The sequence below is a fragment of the Hordeum vulgare genome, chromosome 1H (assembly GCF_904849725.1).
Source record: "Hordeum vulgare subsp. vulgare chromosome 1H, MorexV3_pseudomolecules_assembly, whole genome shotgun sequence".
NCBI classification, from domain to species: Eukaryota; Viridiplantae; Streptophyta; class Magnoliopsida; order Poales; family Poaceae; genus Hordeum; species Hordeum vulgare.
Genome location: NC_058518.1, coordinates 8,471,697 through 8,484,916, shown reverse-complemented (window position 1 = coordinate 8,484,916; position 13,220 = coordinate 8,471,697).

The following is a 13,220-nucleotide window of genomic DNA, read 5'->3' as shown; positions in this document are numbered from 1 at the left end:
GGGCAGTTTTATATGCTATTAGTCACTGATTTTGGGTCCTGGGGCGATCCGAACGTTCCGCGAACTCCGGGGTCCGGTTACGGGGACCTCGTCAAAACTTGAAGATTTGGCCCATTCTAGCCAGTTTTCTTTGCTATTACTCACTGATTTTGGTTCCCGGGGCGACCCGAACGTTCCGAGAAGTCTGGGACCGGTTACGGGGACCTCGTCAAAACTCGCAAATTTTGTCCATTCTGGCCAGTTTTCTATGCTATTACTCACCGATTTTGGGTCAAGGAGAGATACGAACGTTCGGGGAATTACGGGATCGGTTACGGGGACCTCGTCAAACCTCACAGGTTTGGTCAATTCTGGCCAGTTTTCCATGCTATTACTCATTGATTTTGGGTCCCGGGGAGATATGAACGTTCGGGGAACTAGGGTAATGGTTTCGGGGACTTCATCAAAACTCGCAGATTTGGTCAATTCTGGCTAGTTTTCGACGCTATTACTCACTGATTTTGGGTCCCGGGGCGATATGAATGTTCGGTGAACGTCGGGGTCTGGTTATGGGGACCTCACCAAAACTCCTAGATTTTATACATTCTAACCAACTTTGTATTCTATTACTCACTCATTTTGGGTCCCGGGGTGATACAAATATTCCGCGAACTCCGAGGACCGGTTATGGGGACCTCATCGAAAATCGCAGAGTTTATACATTCTGGCCAGTTTTGTATGCTATTACTCACTGTGTTTGGGTCCAGGGGCGCCACAAACGTTTGGAGAACTCCTGAGTCCGATTACGGGGACCTCGTCAAAACTCACACAATTTTTACATTATGTCCAGTTTTGTATGCTATTACTCACTAATTTTGGGGCTCGAGGCGATCCGAACGTTCCGCGAACTCTAGGGACCGGTTACGGGAACTCGTCAAAACTCGCAGATTTGGTCCATTCTAGGCAGTTTTGTATGATATTACTCACTGATTTTGGGTCCCGGAGCGATCTGAACATTCCATAAACTCCAGGGACCGGTTACGGGGACCTCATCAAAACTTGAAGATTTGGTCAATTCTGGCCATGTTTCCATGCTATTACTCACTTATTTTGGGTCCTGGGCGATATGAACGTTCCGCGAACTCTAGGGACCCGTTAGGGGGAACTCGTCAAAACTCGTAGATTTGGTCCATTCTGGCCAGTTTTGTATGATATTACTCATTGATTTTGGGTCCCGGAGCGATCCGAATGTTCCACAAACTCCGGGGACAGGTTACGGGGACCTCATCGAACGTTCACGGAACTTCGGGGTCCGGTTACGGGGACCTCGTCTAAACTGACATATTTTATAAATTCTGGCCAGTTTTGTATGCTATTACTCACTAGTTTTGGGTCCGAGGCTAATCCGAACATTCAACGAACTTTAGGGACCGGTTAGAGGGACCTCATCAAAACTCACAGATTTGTTCCATTCTGGCCAGTTTTTATGCTATTTCTCATTGATTTTGGGTCCCGGGGGATCCAAACGTTCCGGGAACACTAGGACCGGTTACGGGGACCTCAGCAAAACTCGCAGAGTTTATACATTCTCCCCAGTTTTGTATGCTTTTACTCGCTCTGTTTGGGTCGAGGTCCGCTAGAAACGTTCGGGGAACTCCTGGGTCCGGTTACGGGGTCCTCGTCAAAACTCACAGAATTTATACATTCTAGTCAGTTTTGTATGCTATTACTTACTGATTTTGGGTCCCAGGGAGATCCGAATGTTCCACGAACGCTGGGGATCGGTTACGGGGAACTCTTAAACACTCACAGATTTTGTCCGTTCTCGTGAGTTTTCTATGATATTACTCAGTGATTTTGGGTCCTAGAGCGATCCGAATATTGCACGAAGTCCGGGGTCCGGTTACGAGGACCTCATCCAAACTTGAGGATTTGGTCCATTCTGGCCAGTTTTCTATGCTATTACTCACTGATTTTGGGTCCAGGGGAGATACGAACGTTCGGGGAACTATGGGGATCGGTTACGGTGACCTCGTCAAACCTCACAGATTTGGTCAATTCTGGCTAGTTTTCCATGCTATTATTTACTGATTTTGGGTCCCGAGGAGATACGAATGTTCAGGGAAGTAGGGGAAGCGGTTTTGGGGACATCGTCAAAACTCGCAGATTTGGTTAATTCTGGCCAGTTTTCCATGCACTCACTGATTTTGGGTCTCGGGACGATACGAACGTTCGGGGAACTTCGGGGTCTGGTTATGGGGACCTCGTCAAACCTCATAGATTTGGTAAATTTAGGCGAGTTTTCCATGCTATTACTCACTGATTTTGGGTCCAGGGGCGATACGAACGTTCGAGGAACTTGGGGGTCCGGTTCTCGGGACCGCATCAAAACTTGTAGGTTTTATACATTCTAACCAGTTTTCTATTATATTAGTCATTCATTTTGGGTCCCGGGGCGATACGAACGTTCCCCGAACTCCGGGACCGGCTATGGGGACCTCATAAAAAATCGCAGAGTTTATACATTATGGCCAGTTCTGTATGCTACTACTTACTGTGTTTGGGTCAAAGGGTGCCATAATAGTTTGGAGAACTCCTCGGTCCGGTTACGGGGACCTCATCGAAACTCACATAATTGATAAATTTAACCAGTTTTGTATGCTATTACTCACTCATTTTCTGTCCCGGGACGATCCGAACATCCCTGAACTCTAGGGACCGGTTACAGGGACCTCAACAAAACTCGCAGATTTGTTTCATTTTGGCCAGTTTTCTACGTTATGACTCACTAAATATGGGCCCCGAGGCGATCCGAATGTTTCGGGAACTCTGGGGACCGGTTATGGGGACCTTATCAAAACTCGCAGAGTTTATACATTATTGCCAGTTTTGTATGCTATTACTCACTGTGTTTGGGTCGAGGGGGCAAGAAACGTTCGGAGACCTCATTAAAACTCACATAATTTATACATTCTGGCCAGTTTTGTATGCCATTATTCACTGATTTTGGGTCCCGAGGAGATCCGAACATTTCGCGAAGTCTAGGGATCGGTTACGCGGAGCTCGTTAAAACTTGAAAACTTGGTCCATTCTTGCCAGTTTTCTATGATATTACTCACTGATTTTGGGCCCCGAAGCGATCCGAACATCCACGAACTTCGGGGACCGGTTACGGGGACCTCGTTAAAACTTGAAAATTTGGTCCATTCTTGCCAGTTTTCTATGATATTACTCACTGATTTTAGGTCCTAGGGCGATACGAACGTTCCGCGAACTCCGGGGATCGGTTACGAGGACCTCGTCAAAGCTCGCAGATTTGGTCCATTCTGGCCAGTTTTCCAGGCTATTACTCACTGATTTGGGGTCATGTGGCGATACGAACGTTCGGGGAACTTCAGGGTCCGGTTACGGGGACCTCGTCCAAATTCGCATATTTTATATATTCTGGCCAGTTTTGTATGCTATTACTCACTGATTTTGGTCCCGGGGCGATCCGAATGTTCCGCGAACTCCGGGGACCGATTACGAGGGCCTCGTCAAAACTCCCATATTTGGTCCATTCTGGCAAGTTTTCTATGCTACTACTCCCTGATTTTGGGTCCTCGGGAGATACGAACGTTCGGGGAACTACGAAGATCGGTTATGGGGACCTCATCAAAACTCGTAGGTTTGGTCAATTCCAGCTAGTTTTCCATGCTACTAATCACTAATTTTGTGTCCTCGGGAGATACAAACGTTCGGGGAACTACGGGGTTCGGTTACGGGGACCTCATCAAAACTCGTAGATTTGGTCAATTCTAGCCAGGTTTCGAGACTCATTGATTTTGGGTCCCGGGTCGATACGAACGTTTGTGGAACTAGGGGGATCAGTGTCGGGGACCTCGTCAAAACTCACATATTTTATACATTATGGCCAGTTTTGTGTGCTATTACTCAATGGTTTTGGGTCCCGGGGCGATCCGAACATTCCGCGAACTCATGGGACCGATTACAGGGACCTCAACAAAACTCTAAGATTTGTTCCATTCTTTCTAGTTTTCTATGCTATTAGTCACCGATTTTGGGTCCCAGGGCGATCTGAACATTCCGGGAACTCTGGGACCGGTTACGGGGACCTCATCAAAACTCGCAGAATTTATACATTCTGCCCAGTTTTGTATGCTACTACTCACTGTGTTTGTGTCGAGGGGAGCTACAAACGTTCGGGGAACTCCTGGTGCGGTTACGGGGACCTCATCAAAACTCACAGAATTTATACATTCTCGTCAGTTTTATATGATATTAATCACTGATTTTGGGTCCTCGGGCTATCCGAACATTCCGCGAACTCTCGGAACCGGTTACACGGAACTCGTCAAAACTCGCAGATTTGGTCCATTCTAGCGAGTTTTGTATGATATTACTCATTGATTTTGGGTCCTGGAGCGATCTGAACGTTCCACGAACTCCGGGGTCCGGTTATGGGGACCTCGTCAAAACTTGAAGATTTGGTCCATTCTGGCCAGTTTTCTATGCTATTACTCACTGATATTGATCCCAGGGCGATCCGAACGTTCCACGAACTCTGGGGACCGGTTACGAGGACCTCGTCAAAACTTGCAAATTTGGTCCGTACTGGCCAGTTTTCTATGCTATTCACTGATTTTAGGTCCACAGGAGATACGAGCGTTCGGGGAACTACGGGGATCGGTTACGGGACCTCATGAAACCTGACCGATTTGGTCAATTCTGGCCAGTTTTCCATGCTATTACTCATTGATTTTGGGTCGGAGTGAGATACGAATGTTCGGGGAACTAGGGGGATCAATTTCGGGGACCTCGTCAAAACTCATAGACTTTATACATTCATACTAGTTTTGTATTTTATTACTCACTCATTTTGGGTCCGAGGGCGATACAAACATTCGTGAACTCCGGGGACCGGTTATGGGGACCTCTTAAAAAATCTCAGAGTTTATACATTCTGGCCAGTTATGTATGGTATTACTCACTGTGTTTGGGTCCACGGACGCTACAAACGTTTGGGGAACTCCTGGGTCCGGTCACGAGGACCTCGTCAAACTTACAGAATTTATACATTCTGGCCAGTTTTGTATGCTATTAATCACTGATTTTGGCTCCCGGGTGATCCGAACGTTCCGTGAACTTTAGGGACCGGTTACGGAGAACTCGTCAAAACTCACAGAGTTGGTCCATTTTGGCCAGTTTTGTATGCTATTGCTCACTGATTTTGGGTCCCCGAGCAATCCGAATGTTCCGCAACCTCCAGGGACCGATCACGGGGTCCTCAACAAAACTTGAATATTTGGTTCATTCTGGCCAGTTTTCTATGCTATTTCTGACTGATTTTGGTACCGTGGCGATACGAACGTTCCGCGAACTCCGGGGACCGGTTACGAGGACCTCGTCAAAACTCGCAGATTTGGTCCATTTTGGCCAGTTTTCTATGCTATTACTCACTGATTTTGGGTCCAGGGGAGATACAAATGTTCGGGGAACTACGGGGATCGGTTACGGGGATCTCGTCAAACCTCACAAATTTGGTAAATTCTGGCCAGTTTTCCATGCTATTACTCACTGATTTTGGGTCCCGGTGAGATACGAATGTTCGGGGAACTAGGGGGATCGGTTTCGGGGACCTCATCAAAACTCACAGATTTGTCAATTCTGGCCAGTTTTCCAAGCTATTACTCACTGATTTTGGGTCCCAGGACGATACGAACGTTCGGGGAACTTCGGGGTCCGGTTATGGGGACCTCATCAAAACTCATAGATTTTATAAATTCTAACAAGTTTTGTATTCTATTACTCACTCATTTTGGGTCTCGGGGCGATACGAACATTCCGCGAACTCCGGGGACCGGTTATGGAGACCTCATCTAATATCGCAGAGTTAATACATTCTGGCCAGTTTTATATGCTATTAATCCTGTGTTACGGTCCAGGGGCTCGACAAACGTTTGGGGAAATGCTGGGTTCGGTTACGCGGACCTCGCCATACTCACATAATTTATACACTCTGGCCAGTTTTGTATGCTATTACTCACTGATTTTGGGTCCCGGTGTGATCCGAACGTTCCACGAACTCTAGGGACCGGTTACAGGGAACTCGTCAAAACTTGTAGATTTGGTCCATTCTCGCCAGTTTTGTATGATATTACTCACTGATTTGGGGTCCCGGAGCGATCCGAACGTTTCAAAAACTCCGAGGACCGGTTACGGGGACCTCATCAAAACTTTAAGATTTGGTCCATTCTGGACAATTTACTATGATATTACTCACTGATTTTGGTTCCCGGGGCGATACGAACGTTCCGCGAACACCGGGGACCGGTTACGGGGACCTCGTCAAAACTCGCAGATTTGGTCCATTCTAGCCAACTTTTCATGCTATACTCACTGATTTTGGGTCAAATGGCGATACGAATGTTAGGGGAACTTCGGGGTCCACTTAGGGGGACCTCATCAAATCTCATCGAATTTATACATTCTGGCCATTTTTGTATTCTATTGGTCACTGATTTTGGGTCCCGGGGTGATCCGAACATTCCACGAACTCTAGGGACCGGTTAGAGGGACCTCATCAAAACTTACAGATTTGTTTCATTCTGGCCATTTTCTATGCTATTACTCACTGATTTTGGGTCCTGGGGCGATCCAAACGTTCCTGGAACCGTGGGGACCGGTTACGGGGACCTCATCAAAACTCGTAGAGTTTATACATTCTGGCTAGTTTTGTATGCTATTACTCACTATGTTTGTGTCCAGGGCGCTACAAATGATTGCGGAACTCCTTGGTCCGGTTAAGGGGACCTCATCAAAACTCACAGAGTTTATACATTTTGGTCAGTTTTGTATGCTATTAGTCACTGATTTGGGGTCTCGTGGCGATCCGAACGTTTCACAAACTCTAGGGACCGGTTACGAGGAAGTCGTCAAAACTCGCAGATTTGGTCCATTCTGGTGAATTTTGCATGATATTACTCACTGATTTCGGGTCCCGGAGCGATCCGAACGTTTTATGAACTCCGGGGTCTGGTTACGGGGACCTCGTCAAAACTTGAAGATTTGGTCCATTCTAGCCAGTTTTCTATGCTATTACTCAATGATTTTGGTTCCCGGGGCGATAAGAACGTTCCACGAAGTCCGGGATCCGGTTACGAGGACCTCGTGAAAACTCGCAGATTTGGTCCATTCTGGCCAGCTTTCTATGCTATTACTCACTGGTTTTGGGTCCGGGGAGATAAGAACGTTCGGGGAACTATGGGGATCGGTTACGGGGACCTCATGAAACCTCACAGATTTGGTCCATTCTAGCCAGTTTTCCATGCTATTACTCATTGATTTCGGGTCACGGGGCGATACGAACGTTCGGGGAATTCGGGGTCCAATTATGGTGACCTCATCAGAAATCGTAGATTTTATACATTCTAACATGTTTTGTATTTTATTACTCTATCATTTTGGGTCCCGGGGTGATACGAACAGTCCGCGAACTCCGGGGACCGATTATGGGACCTCATAAAAAATCGCGGAGTTTATACATTCTTGCCAGTTTTATATGCTATTACTCACTGATTTTGGGTCCCGAACGTTCCACGTAGTCTAGGGACCGGTTACGGTGAACTCGTCAGAACTCGCAGATTTGGTCCATTCTGGCCAGCTTTGTATGCTATTAATCACTGATTTTGGGTCCCGTAGCGATCCAAAAGTTCCACAAACTCTGGGGACTGGTTATGAGGACCTCATCAAAACTAGAAGGTTTTCTATGCTATTCCTCAATGATTTTGGTTCCCGGGCGATCCGAACGTTCGGGGAACTACGGGGATCGGTTACGAGGACCTCGTCAAACCTCATAGAGTTTGTCAATTCTTGTAAGTTTTCCATTCTATTACTCACTGATTTTTGGTCCAGGGGAGATACGAACGTTCGGGGAACTAGGGGGATCGGTTTCGGGGACCTCATCAAAACTCGCAGATCTGGTCAATTCTGGCCAGTTTTCCATGCTATTACTGAGTGATTTTGGTTCCCGGGGCGATACGAACTTTCGAGGTACTTCAGGGTCCGGTTATGGGGACCTTATCAAAACTCATAGATTTTATAAATTCTAACCAGTTTTGTATTCTATTACTCACTCATTTTGGGTCCCGGGGCGATACGAACATTCCACGAACTCCGGGGACCGGTTATGGGGACCTCATAAAACTCGCAGAGTTTATACATTCTTGCCAGTTTTGTATGCTATTACTCACTGAATTTGCGTCCCGGGGCGATCCGAACGTTCCGCGAACTCTGGGGACCGGTTACGAGGACCTCATCAAATCTAGTGATTTTGGGTCATGTGGCGATACTTAGTGATTTTGGGTCATGTGGCGATACGAATGTTCGGGGAACTTCAGGGTCCGGTTGCGGGGACCTCATCAAATCTCACATATTTTATATATTCTGGTTAGTTTTGTATGCTATTACTCACTGATTTTGGTTCCTGGGGCGACAAGAACGTTCCGCGAATTTAGGGGACTGGTTACGGGGACCTCATCAAAACTCGCAGAATTGGTCCGTTCTAGCCAGTTTTCCATGCTATTACTCACTTATTTTGGGTCATGTGGCGATACGAACGTTCAGGGAACTTCGGGGTCCGGTTACGGGGACCTCGTCAAAACTCACATTTTTTATACATTCTGGCTAGTTTTGTATGCTATTACTCACTCATTTTGGGTCCCAGGGTGATCCGAATATTCCAGGAACTTTAGGGACCGGTTACAGGGACCTCATCAAAACTAACAGATTTGTTCCATTCTAGCCAGTTTTCTATACTATTACTCACTGATTTTGGGTACCGGAGCGATCCGAACGTTCCGGGAACTATGGGGACCGGTTACAGGGACCTCATCCAAATTCGCATAGTTTATACATTCTCGCCAGTTTTGTATGCTATTACTCACTATGTTTGTGTCCAGGGGCGGTACAAAAGTTCGGGGAACTCCTCAGTCCGGTTACGGGGACCTCGTCAAAACTCACAGAATTTATAGATTCTGGTCAGTTTTGTATGCTATTACTCACTGATTTTGGGTCCTGGGGCGATCTAAATGTTCCTCAAACTCTAGGGACCGGTTACGGGGAACTCGTCAAAACTCACATATTTGGTCCATTCTGGCTAGTTTTGTATGATATTACTCACTGATTTTGGGTCCCGGTGGGATCTAAACGCTCCATGAATTTTGGGGGTCCGATTACGAGGATCTTGTCAAAACTTGAAGATTTGGTCCATTCTGGCTAGTTTTCTATGCTATTACTCACTGACTTTGGTTCTCTGGGCGATCCGAACGTTTCGCGAACTCCGGTGACCGGTTACGAGGACCTCGTCAAAACTCGTAGATTTGGTCCATTCTGGTTAGTTTTCTTTGCTAATACTTACTAATTTTGGGTACAGGGAGATACCAACGTTCAGGTAACTACGGGAATCGGTTGTGGGGACCTCGTCAAACCTGAGAGATTTGGTTAATTCTGGTCACATTTGCATGCTATTACTCACTGATTTTGGGTCCCGGGGCGATACGAACGTTCGGGGAATTTCGGGGTCCGATTATGGGCACCTCATCAAAACTCGTAGATTTTATACATTCTTACTAGTTTTGTATTCTATTACTCACTCATTTTGGATCTCGGGGCAATACGAACGTTCCGCAAACTACGGGGACCGGTTATGGGGACTTCAGAAAAAATCTACAAACGTTCGGGGAACTCCTCCACTACAAGGAATATGCTAATACACGACGCTATTTTTTCGTCGCTACATCGTCACGGTTTTTAATTTACGACGATCTCACGACGAAAAACCAAGCGTCGAAAACGGAGCATCACAAATGAACAACAACGACGTTTTGATCAAAATCGTCGTAACTTTTACGACGATTCCTGGATCGTCGTAACATTTACGACGATCCTAAATCGTCGTTGGCAATCAAACCCAGTCTTACGTGGCAAAATTACGACGAAATCAAAACGTCATGGCTGAAATCAGCCCAACCCATTTCAACTGATCACATGGGCTGATTTTATTTATTTGGGCTTTTTCTTATTGGGCTTCTTTTTGGGCTTTAGCCTATTTATAGCCACTTTAGTATTTTTTTTGTGGCCTTTTACATTCTATTGATTTTATTTTTTGGTCATTTTATTTTTGTACTGGTCCCACATGTCATGCTGATCTCAAAATTATTCCCACACGTCAAAATTTTCACATTTTGTCAAATAAATATCATAACTTGGTCCCACATGTCATGCTGATCTCTAAATTTTGTCAAATTTTGGGCCTCACGATTTTTACATTTTGATCTAAAGCATTATGAAGGCACAAATATATCTGATCCAATACAGGTGACATCACAAACTTAGAATCAACCTAAATTTAATACTAATATATTATCTTTTTGACCACTTTCAATCCAAGAATGAATTTCAAATAGAACTAAGAACAAATAAAACTGATCAAATATACGACTAAATAAATCTATTACAATCTTTACAACACAATGTGCTACAATATGCTACTCTAAACTCAGTAGGACTTAACAGCTTCACACTTGGGTTCACACTTCACGGCTTCACACTTCACACTTGAGCTTCTGTAAAAGAGGAACCAACACAATTTTAAGTCTACAATACAATAATTGATACTAATCAAGGATAAAAACAAAAACAACTCAAATGTGAAGGCAACATGAAACTAGTGATACGAAACCATGCAGAAAACACTACAATTTAATACTGTTGTAAGGTCATATCAGCGCTAAATCAGCACCATGCCATTATATAGAGAAAATTATAAGTATGTCTCATTTTATCTAAAGGTCAAAAGGGATGGAATTCGAAGCGCAAAACAGCATGATCTCGCATCCAAGCAGCTCTTATATGTTATAACTACACCCAAGAGTTGTAAACAGCCAACTTACATATATTACTACTATAACAAACGATCTTGAATGCATATATTTAGCTATGAAAAGGTAAGGAGAAGAAAAATGGCACATGAGCAGTAACCACAAACCATGCAAATCCAAGAGGAAGTAGACCCATCTTGTGAATCCGTAACTAGACAAAGACTAGAAGGTCATTCATTCATTTCCCAAAGTCAAAAAGGTGAAGTGGAACGGGACTGACCGATCCAACCGGCTGCCCGACTTGGTTACCATAGCTAGCAACAGATATCTATCTCTATGCTTGCTTCTTTTAAGCTACATAGGTATGGGCTACAGGTCTTATGTAAGATTTTGGTTGTGCTACAGGTCTTGGCTATATTATCAGAATTCTCCTATGAGAATTGTGTGGACTCTACCATTAAATTCGTTTTTCCACACACAAAAGCTTACTACACATCCACAAAGTACAGACTATATGACAACAATAGTCTTTGACAAATACAATAGATGGGTATAACTTACAAAGAATGTTGAGCTTCAGTTCATGATGTTGAAGTAGGCTTCCCTTCTAGCAGGATGCAGCTCTGCATTCATGCATTTAAAAGATCCAACCACATCCAGCAGGATGTAGCTCCCCTTTCACCTGATCAAAGCAAGTTTTTAAGTATTTCACTTGTCTGATATACGACCATGCACCAGGTTTCAACATATCAGGTTTTTTCATGTTTCCACGCATAGTATAGGTGTTAACTTTATTGACCAGATTACGCAAGCTATGAACAGTCAGTTAAAGCAATTGCATGTAAAGAGTCTTGGTTAACACATTGCTAATAGTTGTTTCAGTTACCATTATTTCAGAGTTATCCAATTAATACATAGCAACCAAGGAAGTTAAGCAGTTAAAGAATCTCACTAGCATTACTGCCATATCAAGAGAACAAACCGAGAAGAAAACTCTGGTTGTCCCGAGCCAAAAACAAAACTTTATGATCATGTGTTTGTCAATTTAACTTGATTTAAAGATTAGTTGATTGAGCTGCATATAACAGTCAGAGTTCTGTGTAAAAAATTTCCAAACAATTGTACCTTTCCACCAATTCGGAAAAGTTCCGCAAGATCATGAAACTGTCCGTGAATATCACCACAGATTGTAACATGACTGCTTACAGGCTGCAAGTATGCCAAAGAAATCACCAAAGTTAAAACTGACAGCAAAACAATAATCCAACTGTGTATCTCACAGACAGGAGGCACATAATTATATGAACGGGTATTGCATAACACAAGTTTCACATACTCTGTGGGACTACCTTCAGTTTGCAGGGCCCACTAAATAAATCTAACGCATACCAGTTGCCAGACACAAAAAGGAACAGAAGTACATTTTAGCATGAGTTCTGATAGTGAGTACATCATGTATATTATATCCAAAATCATTGAAAGCATGTATTAAGGAAAATGCTGGAGCGAACTTTGCTGAGATGTCCAACTATCATTATCATCAAAACGTGTGGCTGCATTTATTGGTTCAACCTTTCACTAATCAATATAGTAGGACAGAGAGCCTGGTACAGTCAACTCAACCAGCCAGGAGCATGTATCAAGTTTGATCTAGTAAAAAACAGTATATATACAATCCACTACTCGCCGGCGTCGGAGCCAGAGATGGACGGGTTAGAGCCCACGGTGCTGGAGCTCGACACCACCGGCTGTACAAGTGCAACGTCGTGCTGGAGCTGCAGCGGGTCTGTGTCCATGTAGCGGCTGATGGAGTCCGTCAGCGGCTGGGCTCCATAGCTGCACGAGACGTCGCCACCTGCCGCAAGGTGCGATGGCAGGATCTGCTGGGCGTCGCTCCCTGGTGGTGAATTAAAATACAGTTCAGTTAGCTTTTTTTTGTGGGGAATCTGTTCTATAGCTTTAACAAGCTAGGTTCATATTTCAATGATACACAGAAAAGGCGTAAACAGCATAACATCGTGCAAGGTATAAGATATTCATAACCAGAAAATAAGTAAATGATGCCAACACGAAGATGAAATTATGTTTTCATTATATTACTTTGTCTAACAAGAAGATTACGCTGCACAAAGACAATAACGTACATGTCACAATCAGTGCTTAGGATTTTAGAATGGTATATGGCATGAAGAGGGAATAATATAACCTCAAAAGCAATCTGTAGGCTGTTAAGTAAGAGATACTGCAAAAACATGTAGAGCAATTTACAGGGAAAATGTAGACTAGACAGTACAAACCGAACAACATTCGCTCAAAACTGTATATGGTGTAGCATTTCAAAACAACACATGATAATCAAGG